The sequence below is a fragment of the Panulirus ornatus genome, chromosome 9 (assembly GCF_036320965.1).
Source record: "Panulirus ornatus isolate Po-2019 chromosome 9, ASM3632096v1, whole genome shotgun sequence".
In the NCBI taxonomy this organism is placed as follows: Eukaryota; Metazoa; Arthropoda; class Malacostraca; order Decapoda; family Palinuridae; genus Panulirus; species Panulirus ornatus.
This window is the reverse complement of record NC_092232.1, coordinates 53,313,897-53,341,061: the sequence shown is the minus strand read 5'-3', so window position 1 is coordinate 53,341,061 and position 27,165 is coordinate 53,313,897. Positions and strand designations below refer to the sequence as shown.

Below are 27,165 nucleotides of genomic sequence, written 5' to 3'. Positions count from 1 at the left end.
GCGTCCTGACATGGAATATTGGTGGTCGGTTTGGGTCACCCAACTTGAAAAGAGATGTAAAACAACATTAGCGAGCTAGGAGCATTATTTCTATACTGGAAATTCAAAGCCTTCTGCAAGCCGTCAAGATGCCCTGGATGTAATTAGATAGTTAAGAGGTCATTTGAGACGTAATGGATATATTTAGAGTGATCGAAAGCTCGGGTGTACGTGATCTGTTCATCTACAACACGTAAACAATGCCTAACAACAGGTGAGGTGTAGCGACAATATAAGCCACATTATGCAAGTGATATGAAAACAGAAGGTAAATCGAGGCTGCAAGGGAAGGGTCATTGTTTACATATGTTCTGTATATTTTTTACAGCTGTTTCTCCTGCGTTTACAGTACTTTTTCCAGTATTTTTCTGCTACTGTTATCCCATACTTCTATCAGCCTTATTAATATATTACAGAAATATGATACTCCAGCCTACGCTTCACAAATTGTAATTTTTTTCTGTAAACTCAACACCAACATTGCGGAACAGTATCGGTCATTATCCAAAGTTAGTTTCGACGGATTGTGAAATTGTTGTTATTTTGCCGAATGTAGAACGAGTATTTGTATCATCTATGATTTCTGTGGTATTATGGAAAATTACTTTCTGGTATATATGAATGTGACCGCGATTATGACATTACCAAGTCGCCAGTGAAACGAAACCACTTCGATGCATCGGTTTCAAAGAGCGTGACGAACCTGGCCCAGCGTCGAGGCAGTTCGGACGTACCGAAGCTGCTTCGGAGTGGCGTTGTTCGAGCTGTTTTGTTGCACTGTCTCTAATGCTGTCCTCATTTCAGTGTTTGTTGCCATGGTGTGAACATCACCGCTCGAGGGAATTCGTGCTTGACGACTTGTTACGTCTTGTTATAACGTAAGTGTTTTGAGAAAAAAACTATATCATTTTAGATTCAGGGAAGAACTTGGTGTTTCGTTTTTTAGATTCAGGGAAGATCTTGGTGTTTCGTTTGGGATGTGATTCCCGCCATCGTTACTTGTGTCTGTCACTGTACACCAAGTTTGGATGGGGACAACATGGAGACATAGACACTCGTTGACTTTGATTTTCAGTGAAGCCAAGTTTTGTAGTCGTAAATTTTGGTCAAGCCTCATAACGCTTTTGTGATCTTGGACATATGGGGAGATGGACAACATTATTCGCAGGTTAGGTCTAGGATTTTGCTACTACTTTTACTGTATGATCACCACTGTATAGTTACGCTGACTGTTAAACACCCGATTCGTATTATCCATTAGTGTATTGTGTCAATGGGTCGGCGCATTAATAACCAAATGATGAGCTACTGCCAATTTCAGTTGGCTGTTTACCCGGTAGGTGTTTGGTTAGTCTGCCAGTGTCGTGTAACTCATCGTTAGGCTGGGGTTAACGATCATCTCGGGGAATTGGGTACTGACACAAGGATGATCGGGTCGTTGGACAATGTCCTCGTACATACGTCGTAATAGCCCGAACTTCAGTTATGTCATGACGTACAGTAGCCTTTTTATCATAGCTTGGTACAGTGGCCTTTTTATCATAGTCTTGTGCAGTAGCCTTTTTATCATAGCTTTGTACAGTGGCCTTTTTATCATAGCTTTGTGTAGTAGCCTTTTTAGCACTGTACCGTGTCCTTGTATCATAGTCTTGTATCCTTGTAACTGACTTCTGTACCCATAACCTTGTCTCAAAGTCCTGTTTTCATATATTTTCTTTTTTTCCCTGTAAGGTTGCAATATGTAGGTCTGGTAAATTGCTCCACATGTTCCAAATATACCAGTGAGTAGTTCATCGGTCACAGTCGAGAGGACTACACACGCTTTTGAGGAGTTTACGCATTAACAAGACACCATGGCACTGTAGCGTTTTTGTCATCTGTGGAAGGGCAAAGAAAATGAAGGCGTGTTCTTCATTTCACGACCTAGTGAAGAAATGATATAGGTAAAGCTCATTGTAATCTCAAATGATGATTGGCGTACTGATTATCTGAGAATGGATTACCTTGCTACATTTCATAACGTAAATCTAAACACGCAGAGGTTTTAAGGTAGATAAAGATTTTTAAGGTAGAAAAGAGGTTTTAGGGTAGAAAATTGATGTACAGTGTTGAGTACTTGTATCAGTGCGGAGAATATATTTGTCCTATTGGTCGTTCTGTTGACAGATATCATGTTATTCTACTTCATAACATCAAAAGAAATATTTTCTATCATATTTTGAGTCGCGACTCTCAACACGACATACCCCATGCATCACCATTTAGTTTGTTCATACACAACTACACTTCAGTCGGACATAGTGCCCACATTTTGAATTATTCATTCAAAATCCCACACCTCCGTGTACTAGTTGGTTCAAATCATTTTTACCACTTTCCCGGCAGCGGATATTGGAATTGAACACCTAAGCTGGATTCGCACGGTTAGACAGGGCAGACCCTGCTCCTCAGTACGATCCCAAGTCGTATATTTACTCCCCTCATTGTGACACCACTCCCTGCTGCTGGTAAGCACGCCTCCCGTCTTGGGGTGAGGGATGGAAGCGACAGGAAAATATTAAAGAAAAGGAGCAATATATTACACACAGCTGAGGAACTAATCAAGGCTACATCCCATTAACGCTGTATACATATAAACCTGAACCAAGTACCCAGTTTATAAACCAAACCCATAGGGATGGGTGGATGAACAGCTGGGTTGACTGTGGACCAACTTCCGTAACCAAGAGTCGAACCTGTGCGCTTGACCCTGGGCGGCCCGTGAATGCGTCACGGTCGGGAACGCTAACCGCTACACCAATTTTTTTTTTTTTCTATATTTTTACGACGCTGATAACTAGTTTTCCTTAATGTCTCTCTCTCTCTCTCTCTCTCTCTCTCTCTCTCTCTCTCTCTCTCTCTCTCTATATATATATCTATATATATATATATATATATATATGCGTGTGTGTGTGTGTGTGTGTGGTTTTGAATTATATCTTTAACACTGTAACATTTTAAATCGCCTTAAGTTAAAGAAAACGTGGTTGGTGTTTGACGTTGGTGGCCTGAAACGACCCGTTGTAGCCGATAGGCTTAAACGACCGAATAACCATCCAAGCACTTTACGTTTTTTGCGTATTGCTTTTGTTTTATATTTTTCTGTGTACTGTACGTAAACTATATATTTTGTGCGATGGATTTTCATACTTTTATGTTACAATTTTTCTTGCGTTTTTTGGTATGCTGATTTAATTAATTGCTATGGCCTTTTTATTCGTTTTCCTTGTTTTTTTTTTTTTCTTCGTTAGATTCTAGGTTAGTTTAACCGTGCTTGCGTTAAGCTCCATCCGTGCGTCCGACAGTACGCATCTGCGTAAGGCTTAAACCTAAGCCCTTGTACCACTGTGGGGTCGTGTGTGTGTGTGTGTGTGTGTCGTGTTGATGGTATGTGAATTGCTGCAACCCATTCCCCAGTAAGGGTCATTACTGTCTTGCGTTTTCTTTCGTTCTTTCATCTTGATGGCTTTTGGGTAATGGACGAAATTCCTTATAGTGGTCAGGTCCGATGTAGAATATGAATGAAAATGGGTGAAGGTATGGAGAAGTAAGGAGAGAAGAGAAAAATAATAAACATTTTGCCGGAAGTGGAAAACTTATATTTTGTAGAATAGGTAATGTGGGTATAGTGGGTGATGTCGTAGGTAAAATAGGTAATATGGGTAAAATGGGTAACATCTGAGCCATATACGGGGCTCCATTTGTCAACACCAGGTCGCTAATAGGACTATGTCCTTTTCTGCCACTATGGCCAACATTTCTTGTTATGCTTTTATATCCAGCATGTCCTTGTCTGCCACTATCACCATTATGTCCTGTTCTGACAATTTTGCCAGTACGTCTTCCTTAGCACCATTGCCAATGTATCCTACCTTGCCACTGTTAACATATTCTTTATAGTTCTTGTTTCCAATATGTCCTGCCCTTCTAGCAATGCATTGGTGTTAGGAAAGGCAGACTCTGCTGTGGTTCACAGTCGAGGTGTTGGAGACTAGAGCTAACGAACCCCAGGAATGGTTTTTACCACAGTCTATAATGTAAGATCGAATCTCATAAACAAAATACTCTATACACAACTCGATCGTCATTTGTTTTGTATCATACTCTATACAGAACCCGATCGTCTTTTGTTTTGTATCATTTATCTCTCTCTCCGACGGACATAGTAAAACAAGGGCCCATACTAACAGGAAATCTAAAGGGTCTACTAACACTAAATCTACGAAACGGAAGGACGTTTCGTAGTCTGAATCTCTCGCCTGCTATACTCTGTACACCACAGTGTGACCTAAATATTCTACTAACACTATGATGAGAGTCAAACTGCTTTTGAGCGTTGCATCCGTCAAATGTTGTAACAAACCGTGACATACCACTCCCCCACATCCGGTCATCAATCGCTCTACTCCACTGTAATGTGTAGAGGGATACGAACCAGGCACTTTTCTCCTCCCGAACACATCCGCGTCCCACCCTTGCCACATCCGCTGGCTACATGAACGTCCGCCGCCAGCATTATAAGTGATACTCGCCGTATGAACATGTTTCATCCATCTCTGAACACCAGTCGCTATACTACACCGTCAAAGTCCGGGTTAAGTCAGACCCAGAGTCTGAAAAGACGGCTTGTTTGTTAACATTAGTCCTGTATATCTTGTACAGTGCTGGACAGAGGTTCAAGGTTCATGCCTGAAGTCTATGAAATACCTTCTCGAGGATATGTATTGAGACACTGTGTTGGTACAGCTTCGATCACCTGTGTCGCTGGGACTTGAGAACAAGTTGTCCATCTGCCTCTACTCTGAAAAATACCTTTTCAGTCATAACATTGGCAGGCAGTCAGACGTGTTCTCCCCACCGCTGTATGGCAAGTTTCATGGCTCCTCGTACGTGTATTACTTTATTCACATTCACAAATTCATTCGAAACCCCTTATAACATCTTCCGATGGTTTCCAAACGCCTTCCGCTTTTATTTTCTTACATTATTTAATTCTGAACATTGTGTTCCATTTTACCTCATTTCTCGATCTGTTTTTATCATTTCTATCACTCTTCTGTTATTGTACCGTGTGTGTGTATGTGCCTGTGTCTCCGTGAACCCATCTTAGCAAAACTGTACAAAACTGGTCATTGTTACACTTTAAATGTAAAGATTACTATCGATATTTTAAACCCTCCTGGCTAGTACAGTGTTATTACTGTATATCATTAACCTTAATTAACTCCAGAAGAGCATTGCGAACGCATGGAATTTCATTTCATATAATGCAATTAAAGTTTATTATGAAGTGCTGTAAAAATATGCTGCCTACGTTGGCATTTAAAAAAAAGATTACGTTGGTTTGTTCGTTTGTACTTGGCTGGTAAACAAAGGTGGTTAGTCCAACATGTTTTGCTGGCTTCACAAAACATTCGTACAGATAACATGCGACTTCTGTAATTCCTTTTATACTAACTTTTAACCAAAGAAATCTTCGCTTTAGGTAAGCGTTAAGGTGAAGTTCTGTTAATTAAGCAGAAGTGTTTGCAGTTGCAAGACTCTGGTGAAAATCTAAACGCTGTATTAAGCCAGAGTTGTGTACAAATGTATGCCAAAAAAAATTTATCTTTTAAGCGTAACAGAATGTACAGAATATTATCTCTGGTGGATATACTAGAGTCAATTTAAAAAGCTAATATTAGAGATTTAAATAAAAGTCATGAATAAGTAGTATATCGTAAGCAGTTCTCTTTTCGCCCAAATAGATGTCTTTCTCTTTATCTCAGCTACAGATGGGTAGTTAGCTATCAGTCCATAGACATTTGACTACATAAACTCTCGTGACGCTTTGTTCGTAACCTTAGAATTAAGTGTGGTAAGCCCTACGCGTTGTCCCTCCCTTTAAATAAAAAGAAATCTCAAGTATTCGTAAGTGAATACTTTTTAAAATCATATTTTGCATGCATGAATTTACTTTAAAGTTCATTTAATTTGCAAGTAATTTTATGGGTGAAATTTCGTGATATGGTAATCATCTATGGACGTGGAGATAATGTTTGAAATTCTCCCTTTCCAGTATTGAGTTTCAGAGGCAGGAACAGAGGAAGGAGCCAAGCGAGGATTTATATCATCTCCCATGACTCTTGTCATTTGTTCTTGACGCTACCTACGTCATGCAGGAAATAGCGAGCACCTATTGAAAGAAAAAGATATGACCACATCACAAACCTTTTGTATTTCACATTATTTCCTCGCTGTCTGTCGTAGATTTTAATTAAACTAATGTTTTGATACTGAGAAAAAAAAAAAGGTTACAAAACCATCACATGGATTTGTCGACACCGATTTTTTATTAGTATTTGCATTTATTTTTTTTTCTTTGTACTGGTGGAGTATATTCCCAACTATTATTATTTTTTTCTTTAGTTTTACAGCTTCCTACTGTTTTTTTAAGGTTTTTGACGTTATAAAAATCTTGGACATGCATGAGCATTGTGTGTTCAATATCTTGAACACTCTTCGTGTCCTGAACATTTTGAACATTAGCTGTCTAAGAGTCCGTCACAAGCTTGAGCAGCCATCACCAGCTTTGAACATTCACCACCCTCCTGGACAGCTATGATCGCCAGCTTTAGCTGCCATGATCGCCAGCTTTAGCAGCTATGATCGCCAGCTTTAGCAGCTATGATCACCAGCTTTAGCTGCCATCATCCTCAATGATTTCCAGAGACTTGTTATCCTGTCTTATTCTTTGTTTACTCTTTCTCTTGTTTCTTTAATGACGTGAGATTTTTTCGTGCAATTAATGAAATTCTCTAAGACTTAGCTCCAAGCTTAGTAATACGTATTTTGAGGTTAGTAATACGTATTTCGCTACGCAAGAATTAACAACTTTGAGAAAAAGAATACATCATGTGTGATTGATTTTTTCCATCATAACTCTCTCCTCTTGAATGTCTATAATTATAAGTAATTTTTTTTCAGCTTAGAAACTTTGCTAGAAAGAAATCGGCTTAGAAACTTTTTTTTACTAGAGAGAATCGGCTTAAAATCTTTTCTAGAAAAAAAAAGATAACTTGTACATTTTTGCCGTCTTGTTGGAAGGCACGTAAGGAGCCATTACAATTCATTGGATTCCTCTCTTCATATTTCACATCTTTCGTACATTTCTCTTATTTGTAAGACACCGATAATCCCAATTTGTTCCACTCATCAACGACCGAAGTCTCCAACCATACCTTGCTTTCCCGAACATATCCTCTGTCGCTTAATCGCACCCAGTGTCGCGTTAACTGACGACCTTCCCTGCCAGCAATCAGTATTCCACAGCGACCAAGAGTAGCGACGACCCTCCCTCCTTCCCAAGGAACCTGTCACTTCGTCCGTTTAGTGGCCTCGTCCATCACCCTTGTTTGACGAAGGGAAGAACAAACTCTCTCTTCTACAGGAGGGCAAATACGTACCTCAAACTTCTTTTTGTCCAGAGGGGCGTCTTCACGAACCCCCTACACTCCTTCCTCAGATCACCACACTGCCCTGCACCACCTGCCCAGCGCCTCACCATCACCAGCTGGTACCCAGATGGCTGGAGAAACACTCGACGCGGGAGTTAATCTGTTGGCGTCATCCCTGAACCTCATTGAGAAGGGTGAGGACGAAGGAGCAGCGAGCAGTTGTCCCCGACAGAGTGAAATATAAAAAATGCATCCCCTAGCAACTTCATCTGGTTCTTGGGCGTTGAGAAGAAGGAAATATTCACAGTCACCCGGCACCTGATGAGGCTGGATTAGAACTGAATTTAGAATTCTCAGTTGTCCTGATCGTCCAGTTTGACTGCACATCCTCCCTTTACGCAATGCTCAATATTTCCTTTATTTTTTTTTCCCGTCTGGCATCTTGAGGCTTGATTGAACTACAGGCTGAGAGGGGGGGGGGAGATGTTTTCCCCAGGCCCTCTGGTTGGGCGACAGTCATCGGCGTCGGATGTGTTGATCTGTTATCTGTTCCTTTTATATGACACGAAATGTTACACACTTGACACACTCCATCATCTTCAATGGTTATTTTTCTCTTTTATGTGGTTTTGTGCATGATTGTTGCCTCATCTGGTAAATGCATTCATCATTTTGCCATCACTTAAGTTTGCCATCACTTTTGTCTTTTGATTTTTGACTTTCATTTATAATCAACTTCTTGCATGTATATAATCAACTTTTTATCCATTTCAAATTTTTCTTGTGATCTTTTCCCTTTCTTCGTTTTCTGAATCTTTTATATCTAACATATTTTTCATTTCTTTTTTTTGCGGGGCCCATCATGTTACCATCTTGCTACTCTACTCTGTCTACTTTTTCCTTATTTCTTTCTTTTTTGCTGTGTTCTATCGCACTCTTTGTTCAATGATTTTTTTTCAATTTCATTTCGTAATGCAACTGCATTTGAAAATATTAATGGTAAGAATCAGCCTCGCGGATATACAGAAGCTTGCTTTATGTAGTCTTTTAAGTTACATTAGTTTGAATACAGTGGCTGATGTTATTTCTGAAATACTGATAGATTCTCCTTCCTTCAAAATATGTTAGATTATTCACTTGCGCGTTCCTCGCCACCCCACTTGTTCCTTGTGTCTAATTGCCTATTATTTCTGTCCAAACGAGTCATTTCATGTCTGTCTACAATGTCGTCCTTGTTTCAGGCTCGTCCATATTCAGTCAGTGTTATAGATTCGCGTATCCACTATTTCAAATCTCTTTACATCGTGCTTCCTAGACAAATCTGCCATGTTTTGTAGGATTCATGAGTAAACTTGTTGAATCAAATCTTTTTTCTGGGATCCTTCTTTTCAAACGTCTCGGAACACTCCACCTCGTACCTTATACATGTTTACCTAGGTACACATCTATCCTGATGTCGACCTATCCTCTTCTATACACACTTTCCAATACTATATTCCGAGCCTCATTCTCTGGATCCAACCCTGTCTCTCACTATCCCTCACCCTTCAGACATCACACTCCCTCAGACCCCTTATATCCCAGTCTTTATCCCAGACATTTGCTCCAATATTCCAGACATCCCTATCTTGTGTTACCATCTCGAGGGAGGTTTCTCCACCTCCAGCAACACCAAATTCAAAAATCTCTCTCTGAGAATCTTTGAGGAAAACAATTCGAAAGGTGTTGAATATCTTTGCTCTCCCTTGCCACTCCCTGTAGCTTTGCGTCGGGTGACTCGAATCGGCCCGAATACCGAAGAATGACTTCTTTAGTCTAAACAACTTCTTCTTTGACATGTGATTTCGTTGTAGTTAGGCATAGGAACGAATTCTGCCACACTACTAATGAACGGGTATTGCTACACGCCTCTTGACACACACACACACACACACACACACACACACACACACACACACACACACACAAAGTACTTAGTAACACCAATTATAATATTGCCACAGACTGCTTCCCATGTCACTGTTTTTTCTCTCTACTTTCTGCTTTCTCTCTTCAGCTCATGTTATCTACCCACCGCAGCCTCCTGCTGCCTCGTGAACCCTAGCTCCCACCTCTTTTCCCTCAGCCTGAGTTCGTAAATTACGTGAAACAGCCACAGGGAGATTTAATCTGCAGTCATCTCCCTAACCCACCATGATGAGAGGGTGTAGCAGCTGCACCCGACATGGGTTTAGTGAGGGGTATGGTGAGAGGTGAGGTGTGGAGAAAGAGAGAGGATTACGAGTCATAGTGTGGGATATGGTGAGGGACATGGACCGAGAACTGGTGCGAGTGTATATTTAGAGAGGGTGGGGAAGAGGTGGAAAGATTAACGGAGTATAGGAGTTGCAGGCGGGGGAGGAATATCTGTTTTGGAAGAGGAAGACTCGCAATTCGATAATAATGTTGAGTTGTGTTAAGAGTTTCCATACTGCGTAGAGTATCTGCTCTTCCTCCTTGGAAGTGCTCATGGTTCACGTAGCTTCGTCTCCAACGGTCGTTTTGTCCGTAGCTGTAAAGATGAGGAGGTGTATCTTCCCACAGAGGTGAACTGAGGGTTTGTGATGGTCCGTCTCGCTCAGGACTTGTTGACTCTTCTCTCTGGATCCTGGTAAGCATTTTCCTTTAGATTTTAATTCCTTTCAAACTGGATTTTTTCGTAGCTCTTGTGTCCCCCTTTATTCTTCAGAGTTTTCATATTCTTGTTTTTTCCTTTAGTGCTTGTCTGGTTCTCTTTACTTATGAAAATCAATTTCTCCTCTACTCTGTTTTTCCTATATTATTCTTGCATTTATTTTCCACCATCGTCTTCGTTCATCTCTTTTCACATATTTTCTATCCTATGTATTGTGAATTCCTCGCATAATGTTCGACAACTTTTTACATTTCGATATTTTTTTTAGTAACCCTGAAATTGCTAAGCCCAGCTTGAACTAGAAATATTCTGTCGATTGATTTCCCACGTCTGTCTTTTCCAGGAACTACAGAGCCAATATCTTCTTTGGGTCGTTTCATATCAAGACTTGGATTTGATGACCCCGAATACTTCTGAGATGGTACGTCTTCAAACAACGGCAACATTGTCGTTTTAAGGCAGATTCGGCTCAAGTTTCGAACGTGTGCCTCAAGGATTAAGGTTGGTTAAAACATCATATAGGTCTTCTGTTTTAGTTTTACCCTCTTCTGCTTCTTAAGCAAACGAAGCCCTTTTCCTGCCTGAGTTATAGTTTTGCCGTATTCATATCTTAACGCAGACGAAGCTTGTCATAAGTTTGCACAGCGAATTCCACAGGGATGGTCACTGGGTGGATTCCAGTACTGTGTCTAGCTACCTAGAACACCATTCAAGGTGGCCAAAGGTTGACAGTCAGAATTTTCTTCAAACAGCAGGAACTCTTGGTTGACCTCGAATTTCACGATGATAAATTGGTTGATTATGCTTTTTTTTTTTTTTTTGTAGAAATATGTACTTTCGACTTATCTCGATCAACTGAAAGGGAAGTCTCCAAATAGTTTAGCGAATTTACCGCCACGTGATCGATGTAAACTTATGTGAGCTTTGAAGTTGTAATTTCCTCTGTCTCGCCTCCGTTCCAGTGAACTACAACTTTGATCCAGATCTATCCATCCCTGGGTAAAAGAACTGCAGAGTCCCATTGGACCCCCACCCTCCCTTTTAACACTTGTTTAGACCGTGTCGTGTTTCACACTTTTATATTTCGTCCTCCGGAGCTGTCTCGTCCATTATCGCAGGCTACTAAGCTTTTCAGACCCAATGTGTCTCACTGTTCCGAATTTCTGTACCTCTGCGTCCGATACTTTATACCTGGTGTGAATGACCATTGTGTGTACCCTGATGTTTCTAACCCTGTTAACCTCGTGACATTTGTACCCATCTTCGTCTTTGTTTGGATCCCTCAGAGATTCGTTCCCTGGCACCTTTGGTTGTTTGAGACCAATATTCTGGTTTCCAGAAGCATCTTTTTTCTGTGCACGGCTTACTTATCCGGATAGATTTTTAAAAGCTTGTATTTGAACGTCTTTAACAGAGATGTTTACAGATTTGACTCCACCATGGTTTCATGACTTTGAGATGTATTGGTCCGTCTACTTTAAAGGGTGTCAGAATTCGCCGTCTGCTTATTCCAAAGCCATCAACCTTCACCATCCAGAATTCATCAGGGAAGTGCTGGAAACCCATCCACTACACGAGTGCTCGATCCCTTTATCCTCTTATTCCAGACTTCACTGCCTCAGTGTCCAGCATTGAGGAGTCCCTCTGTTCCAGAACCCTTTATTCTCAATCGCTGGATATGATTCTCACGATGTTCCAGGCTTATGTATCGCAAGATCGACCGTCTCTTTGTTCCTCAATATTCTTGCCATCCGTAGAAAACTTACTGACCCTTCCGACATGGGGAAATTTCTGAGACACGGTGTGGGAGTTGTCCAACATTATAGAGTCTTCCATATTACGTGACGGGTTCTGAAGCCTTCTGTGTTACGTTACGGGTGCGGATGCCTTCCATGTTACGAGGACTATCATGTACGTGATGGGGACGCCGATTGAAACTGGTTCATGTTCTTGTTACCAAGTGATCCGGTCCAGAAACGACCTGGAACCCTCCGTGTGTATCTTTTGTACATGCTCCACGAGCTGATATTAGGATACAGTCAAAACGGCTCGTATGTCCCAGGTTTGACGCCTACAGTGTGATACGCTTTAGGAAGAAGATATTTTTATTTTCTCTCTTCTGGAAGCAATTTGCCAGTACAGTGTTGGCCCTCTGTTACCCTCTCGCATCTTTCTTGCATGCAGGCATATCTTGGGATTATACCACAAGCAGTGTTTGTCATAGGCATGCATTAAATTCTTCTAGTTCTTTTCATTGGCTGACAGGTAAATCACGTTTGTAAATTAAAGGCTTCTACCCTGTTGCTTCGAGACTGGAAATATTAGGGTGACGAGTGTTTAGGTTACAGGCTAAGGCAGAGTACGTAAAGTGTAGAAAAGCAGTATCTTCCCTTCTGCTGGCATAACCCGACGATTTCTTTTTAATTTTGTCCTGTTAGACCGACCCTGCCATCTCCACCTGAACACTCGAGGCTGCGCTATGGAAATTGATTTCCTTTTTTCACGAATTTTTTTCACATGGTAGTAGCCCTTGACTTGAGAAGGGCGTCTAACGCCACTCCTGCAGAAGAGTATCACACATAAGGGGCAGATTTGGCCATCCATTCTGATCGCGTCCGATTGTCCCGTGGCAGTCGTCTCTCCTCTAATAATGCAGGATCCGTGGTTCTCCCAGATCCACCATAATGATCAGTCGTTTGGGAATATTCCCATAAGTTCCATACAGCAGTAACCCATCTAGAATTATCGAGGACCCCACCTGTGTGTAAACGGGTATGGTGGAAGGAGGTTGTGGAGGAAAAAGCTTAACGATAAAGATAGATTTAGAGGGGAAAGAATAGTTAAAGAGGAGGGGAGAGGGGAATATATTAGGGATGAAGTAATGGGAGGGTCATGAAGGATAGGGAGGTAAATAGGAAAGCCAGTTAACACAGGACCTTACGTTCTATGACGAGATTATCTGCTGGAGGACAGTGATTGTATTTCCAAATCGTAAATACAAGTAGAGATGAAATGGCATACCATAAGGCTCCACCCTGACCACCACTCCCTCCAGCACGTCAGGAAAATGGTTATGAAGAACGTGCACAAACGTGGAAGTCTGAAAAGACGGGATGAAGGGAAAACATAATCTGATCTTATTCGCGGGACACACTTTTGGAAGGACTTTAGGCAGCGACTGCTTCCTAAAGAGCAAAGAAAGTTTATGGAGACGTGCATATGATACTGGCATTCTTGAACAGCCATATTCACTGATCGCATCATTGTGTTCGTTTGCCTGTGTTATATATGCAGTTTTCTCTCTGCCAATATTTAGTGATAGATTATTCCAGTATTTTACAACTCCAGTGCTGAAGAAACTATTGCTCTTGTTCGTATGACATGTTTTGACTTCGTACAAATACTTCCGGTCGTTGTACCTCGACCGCACGTGAAAATGTTATAGCAACTTACGCTGTACAAATTACTTAGCGTTCTGCCAGCGTCTTCCGAACTCTTTGGAAGCTGTACAGTTTTCGAAGGAAATTCTTGGATTCTTGTTCGCAGTCTTTAAATCTGTGTGAGGTAATTGGTTTTATATATTCATTCCTTCAAGTTTTCCCTAGGGAAGGATTGGTGACTCGACCTGAGCAGCGTTTTCTAGAATGAGGTGTGATTTGTACGTTATAGAAAAGTATGATATCTTTGACATCAAATCGATCAGCTAAGTAATGCCTTTCGTATTGCTGGTCAGTATTCGTTATCACTGCTTGCGCTATCTCTTCTTATTCTTCAGATAACTCATCAGCCACTTTGTATGTTTCAACCATATTTTTTTTTTTGTCTCCAAACCGCTTTGATTTGCATTCATGTAGCCGGAAGGTAATTCATGAAACGTATGCTCGAGTTTCGCCTGGGAGAGATGAAGCAGAGATAGTCAGTTGGATAGCCACTCATGGTTGCAGTTGGTCCATCAACACGTCGCTTGGAATATGATGGGTTCCATCATCAGCCTTGAAGCTCGCCTTACAGAGACCCAGAAAAAGACCTCGGGGGTCTTGGAGAGAGAGTGTGTGTGCTTCGGAACGCTGTGCTTGCTTGAGTCACCCGTATGACTGCAAGACTTGATAAGGCGGCCTCCTCCCGCTTGACCAGAGATCCAGTAATGATGTGCTAGATCAACCACCGCAAGCACGAAATTAACGTAGTCGTAATGTAAATTTGGACGTTCCTGGTCAGGTTTTTACGAAGCTCCTCAAACAGTATTTATATCAGACCTTACTCTCTTAAAAGCCAGTTTTTTCTTAATCTTTTTTTCCAGAAAGATGGAATGGCTGGAGTCTCGACGTCATCAAATTCAGATAGATTGTTTTAACATATGTACACGAGAGATCTTTCGAAAATGTTGATTGTTTATACATATGTACACGAGAGATCTCTCGAACATGTTGTGTAGCTTGAAGATGTTGCTTCGATATTATGTGGCGCGGATATCTTTTTTTTTACAAGATATTCTCTGATCTTGGTTAAATCATTCTGTTAACTTTTAGCGGCGGTTTCTTAGAAATATTCAATAATCTTGTTTCCTGTACAGATGAGAAAAACTTAAAATTTTTTCCAGCCATTTTGGTGATAAGAATAAGTTATTTTCATTTAAGTGTTCAGAAATCTACTAGTTTACATTCATAAGTTCTTAACCTATTCTCCAACTAATGGTGTTGGTTATTTCCTCTATATCTTTAGAAGTTCTTAGAGTCTATTATACCTGAATGAAATGATAAGAATACTTCAAAGATGCGTAAAAAGTTTTAAGGAGTAGAAAGAGACAAGTTGGGTTATGAAATAGAAATGTCTTGAGGCTAAAAAAAGTTTTTTTCTTGCCTCCAGGAATTATTCAAAGCCAGTTAAGCCTACCTTCTGCCCAATAGTTTTGAATTAACTCGTTTATTTTTTGGCGATTTAGATCTAAAGATATATATATATTTTCAGATATTCCAAATTTTAGGTCCTTATGATCCAGTCACTGAAATTTAGGCCTGATGTACAAAAAACACCATTTGTAAAGACTGAAATAAAGTTTCTAAAAGGAAAACTTGAGAGACTGTACTACATCACTGAGAATAAATAAATATTTATGCTTCCAAAGACTGAATCGCAATTCGAGGTTTTTGACGTAATTGAAAAAATAACCATGTGGTTAATTACAATGTCAGCAAGATGCCTCTCGCATAATAATGAATGCTGAGTTTGTTGACTTTCGATTCTTGATGAATGTGTCGTAAATGAGGAGTGTCGCACACTTCGCATGAAATGAAATAAAATAAAATGGTTTTTAAGAACATTACCGTTGAAGGTCTGAATTTCCCATTGTTCTTACTCCTCGTTCCTCCTTAAGTGTTCGTCTTTTGCTTTCACACTTGCCATTAGGTTGGTGGTAGTGGTGGCAGATGTTTAAGTGAGCATCGGAATAATACTGAAGTAGTTCTGTAGTTGTCGATGTGGTTTCAGCATATGCTCGAACGTTTTCTACCATTAAAAATGTAGATGGAAATGACCTAAACTGTGGTAATTTCAGTTGTTTATATTCTTGTGAACCACCAGCTGGATCCGGTGTTTGCATATGGGGTTGTGTGAGTTGACGCATTTGTTGGCGTAAATATATGTATTTAGCAGAGACAGTGCAGGCGACTGAATGCCCAAATCGAGGCTATTTCATAAACTAATATATATATATATATATATATATATATATATATATATATATATATATATATGTGTGTGTGTGTGTAGCAGGCAAGGTTTCCACTTGTATGTCAACAGTATCTGGTGTTGAATGGACCAAGATTTATTCCTTGGCAATAAGTGCATCAGAGAGAACTTCATTGTCGAGGAAGATACCGCCCAGAAGGAGACCACCTTACCCTCCTCCCCTGTGTGAAGTGCAGCCTCGAGTTGGTCACCAGCCTTCATCTTGGGGCCCCCGTGGGGCCATACCCCAGGCATTTAGCACAATCATCTATAATCCCTCACTTTCAGGGAGAGAGATATCGGAGCCAAAATCCCTTGGCTATTAAAACTTGCCAGTTTAAATTCCATCCCAAAACTTGGACTAGTAGGCATTTACCTACACTTGGTTGGTGCGGCAGACTCCACCACCAGACAACAATACGCTTATCAAATGGATTCATTTCCGCTGTACACCGCTCCCCTCAGTGATACAGGAAAAAAAAAAAAAGGTGCAACACTTTGGACTTGCTGGAGCCATTCTGCTGCCATCATTCGCTACATTCATCCAATCTTTCCTTCAACTGTTCCCATCCTCACAAACACCCAACAAACACCGTCCACCACACACAACCTCGCCGTGGTGAAACATCCAATTTACAACCCCACCGTGCTTGCATTAGGAACCCTAACCTGTTTACAAACATTTTCCATTTACAACACTACCTTGCTACAACAAACGGTTTCCTATTTACAACCTTGCCCCGCTTACACTTGTTTCTCATTTACAACCCTACTCCGCTTAAACAAATACGTCTTATCATTTACAACCTTACCCTACTAAAACGCCAACTTTGTGTTTACAACCCCGCACCCTACTGAAACAATCACCGATTCCCAGTAGTACCTCACTCGCTTTGGTAAACATTTATAACCGTCCATCTCCACATGAACGGCGCCTCGTAAACAAACACAGAAGCTCTCGACCTACGCCAAGAACACAACACGCGCGTGACTTTCATCCAATCAACCACACTAAACAACAACATCCACTCTCTCTCTCTCTCTCTCTCTCTCTCTCTCTCTCTTTTCCATAATCATACCTACCTAAGACCAGATAGACACTACGAACAAGGAGTTGTTACAACACACACCCCCACATCCTGTTCACTGACACCTCCCACTTCACTCACAAGATCAAATTAGAGACAATCCTCTGAGATCTCACCCTTGAAGGTATCCATCTATGTAGTCAGTACTCTATACTGCCAGTTTAATGGAGTGGATCCTGTACAAACACCCTCCACACCACGACCCTCGATCGTCAACTTGCAACCAGTTTGTGAAAGTGAAACATGGACTCGCAGACTTATAAAAGTGCTTCTCACTTCTGAACCTTGACAGATAAGTTCATTCGTCAGGTAAGACCGGTTTCGACATTCAGTGCCATCGCCATGCACAATGTGTTTTTATTCATTCACCAATCCCTCCTCTAACATAATTGGAGACACCCATATGGACATCCCTAGTCCAGGTGAATTATCTTTATGTAATTCCTTTTCCTTTCATTGTTGTACCTTCTACTGTGCTGCTGTGCCTTCTTTCTTAACCAGCCTGTGATGCAACCAGCTTTTTTTTTTTATATATCTTCATCCCACATGACATTCTCGCATAGTCATTCTGTCCTTCTTCCAAATTTCAACTATACTACGCTATTTATCCTCCTCCTATTGCTCATGTCATTTTAGCAATGCTAGCATATATTTATACACTTAGGCTTCACAACCATACATCGAAGCTGAAACAAGTACTCCTTCCTTCCTCCAAGTTTCTTGCACACTTTACCCTTGAATTGGGAATTATGAATAGCGATGGGTATAGGACTCAGCCCTGGGAACCCCGCTTAGTGAGGAAAAATCTAGTGACGTTGTAGAGGTGGTGATTTCTGTATCGCTGAGGGTAAGGTGGTTTACAGTAGCCTTTCTGTGGCTTCTGTTCAGCCTAACTGTACTAGTTTGTATTGCTGGTTCACTCTTCGTCAAGGGCTTTGCTTATGTCTTTCTGTATGACTGTGTAATCCATTCCTTGTCCTCTTGATATCGGAATCTATTTCCGCCGCGATCGCGTTTGCAGAGGTATATTTTTATCCTTGGAAGTACGAAGAGAAGTGGATGGGGAATTCTTTTAGGTCTGTACCTGGCATTCAAGATTATGGGAACAGTGTTATTCTAGCTTCGTTGAGCGTCCTGGTAGAAAAAAAAAGAATTGTCCCGTGTTGAGTTGTAGACGTTGAGAAGGTTCAGTGTTCAGTGGACCACATGATCCTTTAATCATACAATTCCACTTTGATGCAGGCGTTGTATCCTGGGTTTCCCTCCCATCCTCTCCCGTACTAATTCCCACAGCAGAGCAGCGTCAGTGTCCGTATCTCAGAGCAATAATACCGCTTCCAGTTTAGCCTCGGGGGGGAGGTGTTGTTGGAGGAGTGAGGGAAGCAGGCAGCAATTGGAAGATGAAAACCTGAATAAGACACATGAGATACCTTTTATGCTTCTCACGTGGCTGGGGCGTGGCAAGCGATTGGTGGTTGAGCAGACAACCTAAGTATTAAAAACGCGTCGGTGTTGTGGCTAAGGTAGAGATATATTACATGTATGAAGCTTCTGGTACATTGCTTTTCCTTGTAGATGTACGTTAAGTCTATCAGAATTTTTATTAGTGATGTTTATCTCCTCTGATGTGATTATTACACGAAAGTGCACTCGGAAGCTTATCGTGGTTCATTTTCCTCGTGGACTCGTAAGATATATATACAGTGTGTGTGTGTGTGTATATATATATATATATATATATATATATATATATATATATATATATATATATATATATATTATTCCTGGGGATAGGGGAGAAACAATACTTCCCACGTATTCCCTGCGTGTCGAAGGCGATTAAAAGGGAACAGAGAAGGGGGCTAAGTGAGGATATTCCCTCAAAGGCTCAGTCCTCTGTTCTTTACCTCGCTGAAGCGGGAAATGGCAAACAGTATAAGAATATATATATATATATATATATATATATATATATATATATATATATATATATATATATATATATATATATATATATATACACCACGATTTATCCCACAAGATATTCTAAGGACGGAAGGGTTTGTCTTCATGGCGTCTCTCCTTGAAAGTGAAGTAAAGCTTCCACGTAAACATTCACTCTTGTCTCTGCTGACGAGTTGGAATTCCCTCCTTCTTTGACAGGTGGCTCAGAGGAGCCAGCACGCTCGTATTGTTCCAGAAGAAAGGCCAAAAATGCGATAAAACTGCTTGGAAAAAAAAAGACATTTGCATCAAAATTCTCTATTAATTTTGGGCTAGAAGACATTTTATTTCTGATATGATTTAGTGATTCATAGGAAAAGAAAAGTTCCACGATAGAGTATTACGAATGAGAATAAATATACACGTAAATAATGTCCAGACACAAGCAACATCCGCTTTTGTGATTATTCTGAAAGGAATATATTTTGTCCAGTGAACTGGTTGTATTGAAATCGTTACAAGGAATGGACGTGTGTGACTTAAGACGGCGAAAAAAATACCTGACAAATATTTTCAGGAAATGGATACGTGAAGGATATCTACAGGAAATGCGTGTGTGAAAAATATCAGGAAATACATGCATGAAAACTACCATTCAAGGAGACTTAACATTCTCTCGTGGGACCACATTGAAGTTGTGTGTGATCGGCTTCAGGCATGATGTATTGAATTTGAGGCATTTTTGTCCAGTGGATCATGTCTGAGGAAGCGTGTCCATTGAAAGACCATCAGACAACTTAATTATTTGCATTACGCACCCCTCCATTCCTTTGCTTGCTTTGTGTCTGTCTTTTCGTGTTCATATCTGTCTACGTCCCTCAGTTTCCCTCTAAGCATTTCTGTCTGTCTGGATTTTTGTTTATTTTCGTCTTTGTGGTTGTCTTTGTGTGTGTGGTTGTCTTACTGTATCTGTCTATTCTTTTCTCTCTGCGCGATTGAAAGCCAATCTTTGCTGCCAGTTCTGTCATCAGCCACGTACATAAGACACGTACATAATCGTTTGTCTGATGAAAAAATGAACTGGAGGTTATCGCATGGGCCGAATTCGATCGTCGGAAATTGCTCGTGATTTCAAGATGATACCAAACTTCAGCATCATTCATGAAAGAAAAATTCTAACGAATGAAAGCTTTGTATTTGGAACTTAGTAAGGATACGAGAGGTTCGTGTGTTGACGATGAAACGAAAAGTACCCACTCAGGAAAGCATATCTTTTTTTTCTCTTTAATGATAAGAATCAGGAGGAGCAACGGGCAGCCATATTACCCAGTGGCTTTGAGGTCATCTCTGCTTGAGCAATTCCCTTGCCAGGGTTGGAATCGCTTCAGGGTAAGTTATGGGCAAAGAAATGACACGTAAGCTTTGTGCCATTAGCCAATTACCAGAGGGGGAAACGGGCCTGTAGGACGCCATGAAACTTTTTTTTTTTTCTTTTTTTAGGAGTTTCTATTAGGCTGTCATGTATGTGATTGGATCATATGATAGCACAAATGGCTAGGACAAGATAGTGTGATACGCCTTATTTTAGGGAAGATAATCGCATGCAGACCAACTCTGCAAATGATCTGTATTTGTTTCTTTTTTCTTAGGCTGGTCTTCAAATTTTTAGATAGTACACAGGATGCAGTGGCTTGCAAGTTTAAGCACATCAGGGGAAAAAAACTAGATCGAATGCCAAGAGATGAGTATTTCTTGTAGGCTTTCGTGGTATTTGGTGGATGGTGCTCCTCGTTGGAGACGAGTGTCTCTTGAAACATGTCGTTCGGTTTACTGTATTGTTCTAAACGTTTGGAGCAATTACGAGGCGGCTGACGAGGACACAATAACCCTGAAACGAGTCTTCAGTTGTTAATATACGGATGAGGTTCAGGTAGTTAGTCTAAAGCCATTGTGGCGGTCGGTAAGCAAAGGTCACGTGGTGGTATGAAACGAGGCCATGGTGGTAGGAATTAAGGTCCTGGTGGTAGATAATAAAGCCACGATGGTAGATAGTAAGGTCCTGGTGGTAGATAATAAAGCCACGATGGTAGATAGTAAGGTCCTGGTGGTAGATAATAAAGCTACTGTGTCAGTCAGTAAAGGCCATGGTGGTGAGTTAGATCAAGGTGATGTCTAACCATCATGAAAGATGTACAAAGATCGTAGCATTATTCTGACCCAGTAGATCTGTTGTGTTTATATTTCCTGTAGGCTTTCGGTGTCCAATCGTGAATGCAAGACTTAACCAATAATTTCGTTTGTTTCGTCAGATTAGGCAGCCAGTGTACTACAGGAAGGTTGGCTAACAAACATTCGCATCGGAGCTTTCAGAGTTGAGTATATTATGATATTCTTCCAATTTCGTACACCACCAATCACCGCCCTACTCATTTTGTGACTTCCTCCTGTCTTATGTCTCCATGTCTCTTTCAGAGTTTCCGTCAATCTGTCTGTGTGTGTCTCTGTCCCTATCTGTTTCTGTGGGTCTCAGACTTTGTGCATCTCTTTTTGTCTATTTCGTGTGTGTGTGTGTGTGTCTTTCAGCCTGTTTGAGTGTTTGAAACCTACAGGTGTTCGAGACAGTGTATGTGTTCGTTTTCGTAGGATCGGTTACCTTTGTTGGTGAAGTCGGATCTTTTCTTCTGGTTTCTGAGGAAGTTCCATAAGTACTTGTCTGTAGAGGAGTAGAGAATCGTTTTCCAGTTTGTGACTTTGTGATCTGATGAAAGGAAATTTCTCGGTGATTGATAGTTGTAAGGAAATGTGTTATGTGTTCTTAATGACAATATGGAGGTATTCATCATCTGTGGGAAAACAAGATCTTTATTGGGCGAAGCATTTGCGTTTGGAATTCTTGGAAGGATGAGATTGATGTGCGAAAAATCAAAACCGGGAAGTAGCTACTCTGAAAAGCACATCTTAATGATAAAAATCTGTAACAGCAACGAGTGGCCATTACCCCAGTGGCTCTGAGGATATCCTCTGCTCGAACATTTTCCCCCGCCAGAGTTCGATTCGCTTCCGGGTAAGTTATGGGCAAAGATATAACGCGTGAGCTCTGGCCATTAGGCTATTACCGGAAAGCTGAACAGGACAGTAGGACGCCATGAAACTCTTCTGACAGTCTCCATACTGCTGTTTGTTTATGTGACCGAACGCTCGAACAAGAGGAATTGTTAGTAAAAATACAGCTCGATGAGTTAAGAGTTAAGGAAGGTAATCTCATACACATATTAACCAACCATAGTGGTTATTTAGTCTTATAGAATAGCTCTGTGTTGGTCCAGAGTATGGAGTTCGAAAAAGACAGAAACAATACGTATTTATTAGATGATACTCGCCCACTACAGTAGGTCTTTGACATATAATCCGACTTGTGTGGATTCTCTCGACTTTATATATTTCATTTCCCTCTATCACTGCGGGCGATGGAGAGATCTCTGTCGCTTTGACGTTCTTTCCGGTGTGTGAGTGAATGGATGCCGGACTCTGTCTCTGTTTTGCGATTTCTGCTCGTGTCTTTCCACCAGGATTATAGTTGTGTGAAGGTATGGTTTTATTCTCGAGTTATTGGTATTGTATAGACGATCAAACAGAGTCGTTTGTAGGTGTAGTTTTAAGTGGAGACGTAAGTCTTGATGGAATAGTGTATTGTGCAGAGTGGAAGATATTATTCGCATGTTTGTGTATGGTTGACTCTAGTCCAATATCTATGGAAGGGTCCTGATGTTACCCAGGACCTTTCTAAAGGTTCCTGCAGCCCAAGGCTGCTTTATTTCCAGGAGCAGGGAAATGTAGACTCCTTTGGAGTGACAAGTTCTTTGACGAGACTGTATTCGCAGTGATACAGCCTCGACGAAAGTGGATTTACAGTGAGATATTAAGAAGGGATACGAGTGTGGAAGACCCATGAATTTTCTAGTCCTCTACGCAAGTGTGAGCCTTGGTAAAGAAATATATATATATATATATATATATATATATATATATATATATATATATATATATATATATATATATATATATATATATATATATCATCATCTCCATCCACATGAGAATGAAGTGTAAGGTAATAGTTAGTAGAGGAGCGGTAAGAAAAAGCCAAAATGAGAACGATACGGAGTCTGTGGTCTCGTGTCTCAACCATTACCTCATTGGTTTCTTTGCTGGGATTTCCTTGTGTATCCCCAGAAAGCTAAATGGAATAAGAAAAAACGTCGATGAAGTTCATAAGGCTAGATGAAAAGACCATGGTGATACGTAGTACTAATGACGTAAGGCCAAGTCAGGAAGGTAATTTGGCTATGATTATAGGCAGTAGAGGCATAGTCGAAGGCCGTTGGCAACTCAAGGGTGGGCCGTTTTGATATTTGTTTCTTTCTCTACACCTCGAAGCTTTGGAACACACTCTTTCATGTCTTTCCCAGTTACTATGACCTGTCACATTTTAAAACAGATTTTTAACTTCCAGAATTCGTAAATACTTTCCCTTGTCTCTTCTTTTTCCCTTTTATAATCCTCTCCATATTTCAATGAAGGCTCGGAATTGATGTGGACTTTGGCCGTGACTGAAGCCTCCAACGTCAGAAAGCAAGCCGGGGTGACACATAGTAAAGCCATGGTGATATATAGGAAGGCTATGGTACCAGTAAACCTGTGGTAGCTTGCAGTAAGGGCATGGTACTGTGAAAGCACAAGTCAACCAGAAACATGACCAAAACGCTTGGTGATCGAATCACACCCTGAGCCAAGTAACCATTGGTCTGTAGATGACAAGTGTTGTGTGGACACGCAGTTCGAAATACTTGAACAAAAGATTTAATCATTAGCTTTGTTTTCATCGTCAGGCAGATAGCTTGGCCCAAACGCACATTAGGGTATTCAGAGTTCAGATATATTGGTTTGACATCCTCCATCAGTGTGGGTTAGATTAGTGTCTTTTTTGACGTTCATTTCTCTTATTTTTCTTCGTTGTATTATCTGTGACTCAGTGATTATCTGTGACTGTCAGTGTCTCTTAAGGAACCTTTGTTTTTAATTCTCAAGTATAATCTTTATATAGTTTATGTCCTCGAGTTGAGTATAACCACATATATATATATATATTCCTATGAGTCCACGGGGAAATTGAAACACGAAAAGTTCCCAAGTGCACTTTCGTGTAATAATCACATCATCAGGGGAGATACAAGAGAGAAATATAACAGTCAGTTGATATACATCGAAGAGACGAAGCTAGGACGCCATTTGGTAAACATGTGAATAGGAATAGGAATATCTTGATCACGCACAAAATTGTGATCCTTTCCAACATGTATATATATATATATATATATATATATATATATATTATATATATATGATATATAACAAAAGCTGGTATACCGAGAGATACTTGTTTGCCGTATTACATTTCATTCCTTTATTACGAAATTATTTTAACTTTTCGTCCTGGCTGGAAATAAACCCATTGTGCTTAGTTCCTGTGCTCGTGGCTACCTGGACGTAAATCCACCTTTGGTAGAAAATATTTTCCCCAACCATGATGCGCCTCGAAAGTTACGAATAATAATTTCGTATTTCGTCTTTTTCTATATTTCATAGTTTTTTTTATGTACAGTATTGTTTTTATATACAACAGGATTATCGAGTTTTTGTTGCTCTTAGTGTGAAAAATGTTAAAGGATTCAATTTTTTATTATCCCAGAGATGTAGTGAGTTTGTGTGTGTGTGTGTGTGTGTGTGTGTGTGTGGGTGTGTGATCAACCACTAGCGAACTTAACCTACGCAGGGATTAGCTGACGCACGAATTTTTCTATGCACGGAATGGTTTATGCACGAAGGTATCATAGCACGAAACATTCCACAATCTTTTAATTTTTCTTTTCTTTATCGGTCGTGCACAGGATGCGCCGAAGGACTTTCATACATACATGCACTGACCAATGTCTTTTGTGGTTAAGGACAAACTGTAAGACTTCCTATTTGAGGGTAGATGGGTTGAAACGGACTGACCACAGAGACATGTTTGACGTTTGTAAGGTCAGACCCCAAGAGCGTGCTAAACTTGGGGGGGAATGTCATCTTCACACACTGAATGGTTGACTTCTTATATCCTCGTTAAATATCATTGGCTTTCGATATGGTTGTAATGAGTAATTACTGTGAAATAATGGAAGACGGTATCAAAAACCGCACGGAACTACGGAAGAGAAATGCCCATTTTCTTCATCCCTAACGAAATCGTCATTGTGGACAGATAGGCGAGCCTTTGACACCGGACAAGGATTCGCGAATTAGGTTACGAGAGCGAAAAGACGGAGGGGAAGCAGACGTGTTTCTTAATGATAAGCCTCACGAGATGAAAAGCAGCTACCGTTCACCTTACCTGACTGTGCGGGTAAGGCTCTATTGAGCATATCTTTAGCCTAAGCAGAGCAGTGTTTGCCTTTGGAAACTTACGGCCCAAGACGTCACGTGAGCTTGACTTCTCCGAGTCGATTAAAGGAAGGTGAGCCGCCTAGGTGGAGAATATTAGACCTCATTTCTTTTAATCATTGTCTCGTAAACGTAATGCAGATTGTTGGACAGGATGTGAACACAGCGGTGGTGGCGAACACGTAGGTCTGCCTGATGTTTGGCGTCCAGAGAGATATATAAGGGACATTTTATTAGTCCAAATTACATGTTTTAAATTCTTAAGAGACCATCTTTTCAGGTGGGTAATCGTGGAGAGCTAAATGTTCTTTGTTGATGTGTGATGAAGATTGCATTCCAGGGTAGCCCAGCCGCAGAGATGCAACGGGTCTCTCATAATGAAATAGATTAGAGATCTTGCATTCATGTTGGAGGTAGTATGAGAGACAGATAGAGGGAGAGATATGTATGTTGGGTACAGAGATGATTTCTACGTTACTTTTGGCTGTCTGTTTGTGTTGGGATGTTCTTCTGCATGTGTTTTATACATGTCACTTTGTATCTTCGGTACACAAGTGACTGTTCGTCTTCAGTGCATCTGTCTCGTCGTGTTTTAAGTGTGTACCTGTGACTGTAAGTGCATATGTGTCTATTTCCGAGTGCACTAGAGTATTTTTGAGTGCACTTGTGTCTGTCTTGTCTGAGTGCCCCTGTCTCTTAGTACATCTGTGGCTCTCTTGAGTGTACCTCTCTTTTAGTGCACCTGTGACTGTCTGAGTTTACCCGTGTCTGTCTGACTGAAGACACTGTTGTCTGCATTTACGACACACATTTCCTATCGTCCAACTGCCTTACAGTTCAGGTTATGAGGATGTTATGATCCAGTGGACGTTGTGCATCTTGGTGGATCGTATGTCTAGTAGATGTACGTCTATCATAAAGGGAGTATAGGCTCAGAAACTGATGCTTCCAACGTCTATGTTGCAGATCCGAATTGGCAAATGGGCTGATTAAACAGAAGCTCATCGGACCAGCCATGATCAGAGAGTGGGTGCCTCTCACTTGAGGTACGTGGATTTACAGACCACACAGACCCCAGGTCCAAGCAAGGATGGTCTGGTCTTAACACTACTTAAAAAAAAAAAAAAGCGACTGAGTGAGACTTTCAGTGAGGCTGGCTGACTTAAGTTATCTGTATTTTACACACGTACCAAGTACAGTTTCATTTGTTATACAAATAAACCAAGAGAACGCCAACAACTTAGCACATCTTCATCCGCGAGCAAGAAGACTATTAAAGTGTTTGAGAGATTGATTTCAGAGAACACATAGATGCTCCCTTGCAGTGAGGACAACTAACACTTGTGTAGCTGAATGAAAGTTTTGTAGAGGTTAGCGTTCCTGACCGTAACGCATTCACGGGCCGCCCAGGGTCGAGCGTATAGGTTCGAATCCTGGTTGCGGCAGTCGGTCCACAGTCAACCCAGCTGTTCATCCACCCCTAGGGATTGGTCGATAAATTGGCTACGTGGCTTAGGCTAGGGTGTATATATACATATATAAAATTTGGGATAGCCTTCATTAGGGCCTCAGTTGCCCATGCCGTCTCAGCTAAGATAAGAAGAAAGATATAAACGATAACCTCAACACCAATCATGATTTCGTGTGTGTAAGATCCACACAGCTTAACGCAGAGCTTGAGCGAACACACCAGCATTCCCTCATCCCACACTGCCGTGTGTATAACCTGCAGCAAAGT

General features: G+C 40.9%; 1 long non-coding RNA gene across 1 annotated transcript in view; it reads left to right on the top strand.

The window, feature by feature from the left end:
• Positions 1-840: 840 nt before the first annotated feature.
• The window catches only part of LOC139750127 (uncharacterized), a 235,285-nt gene continuing 208,960 nt past the window's right edge, over positions 841-27,165 (top strand). Inside the window, exons 1-2 of the long non-coding RNA XR_011713089.1 lie at positions 841-917; positions 10,532-10,689. This is a non-coding gene — a long non-coding RNA (uncharacterized lncRNA). The remainder of the gene's footprint in view (positions 918-10,531; positions 10,690-27,165) is intronic.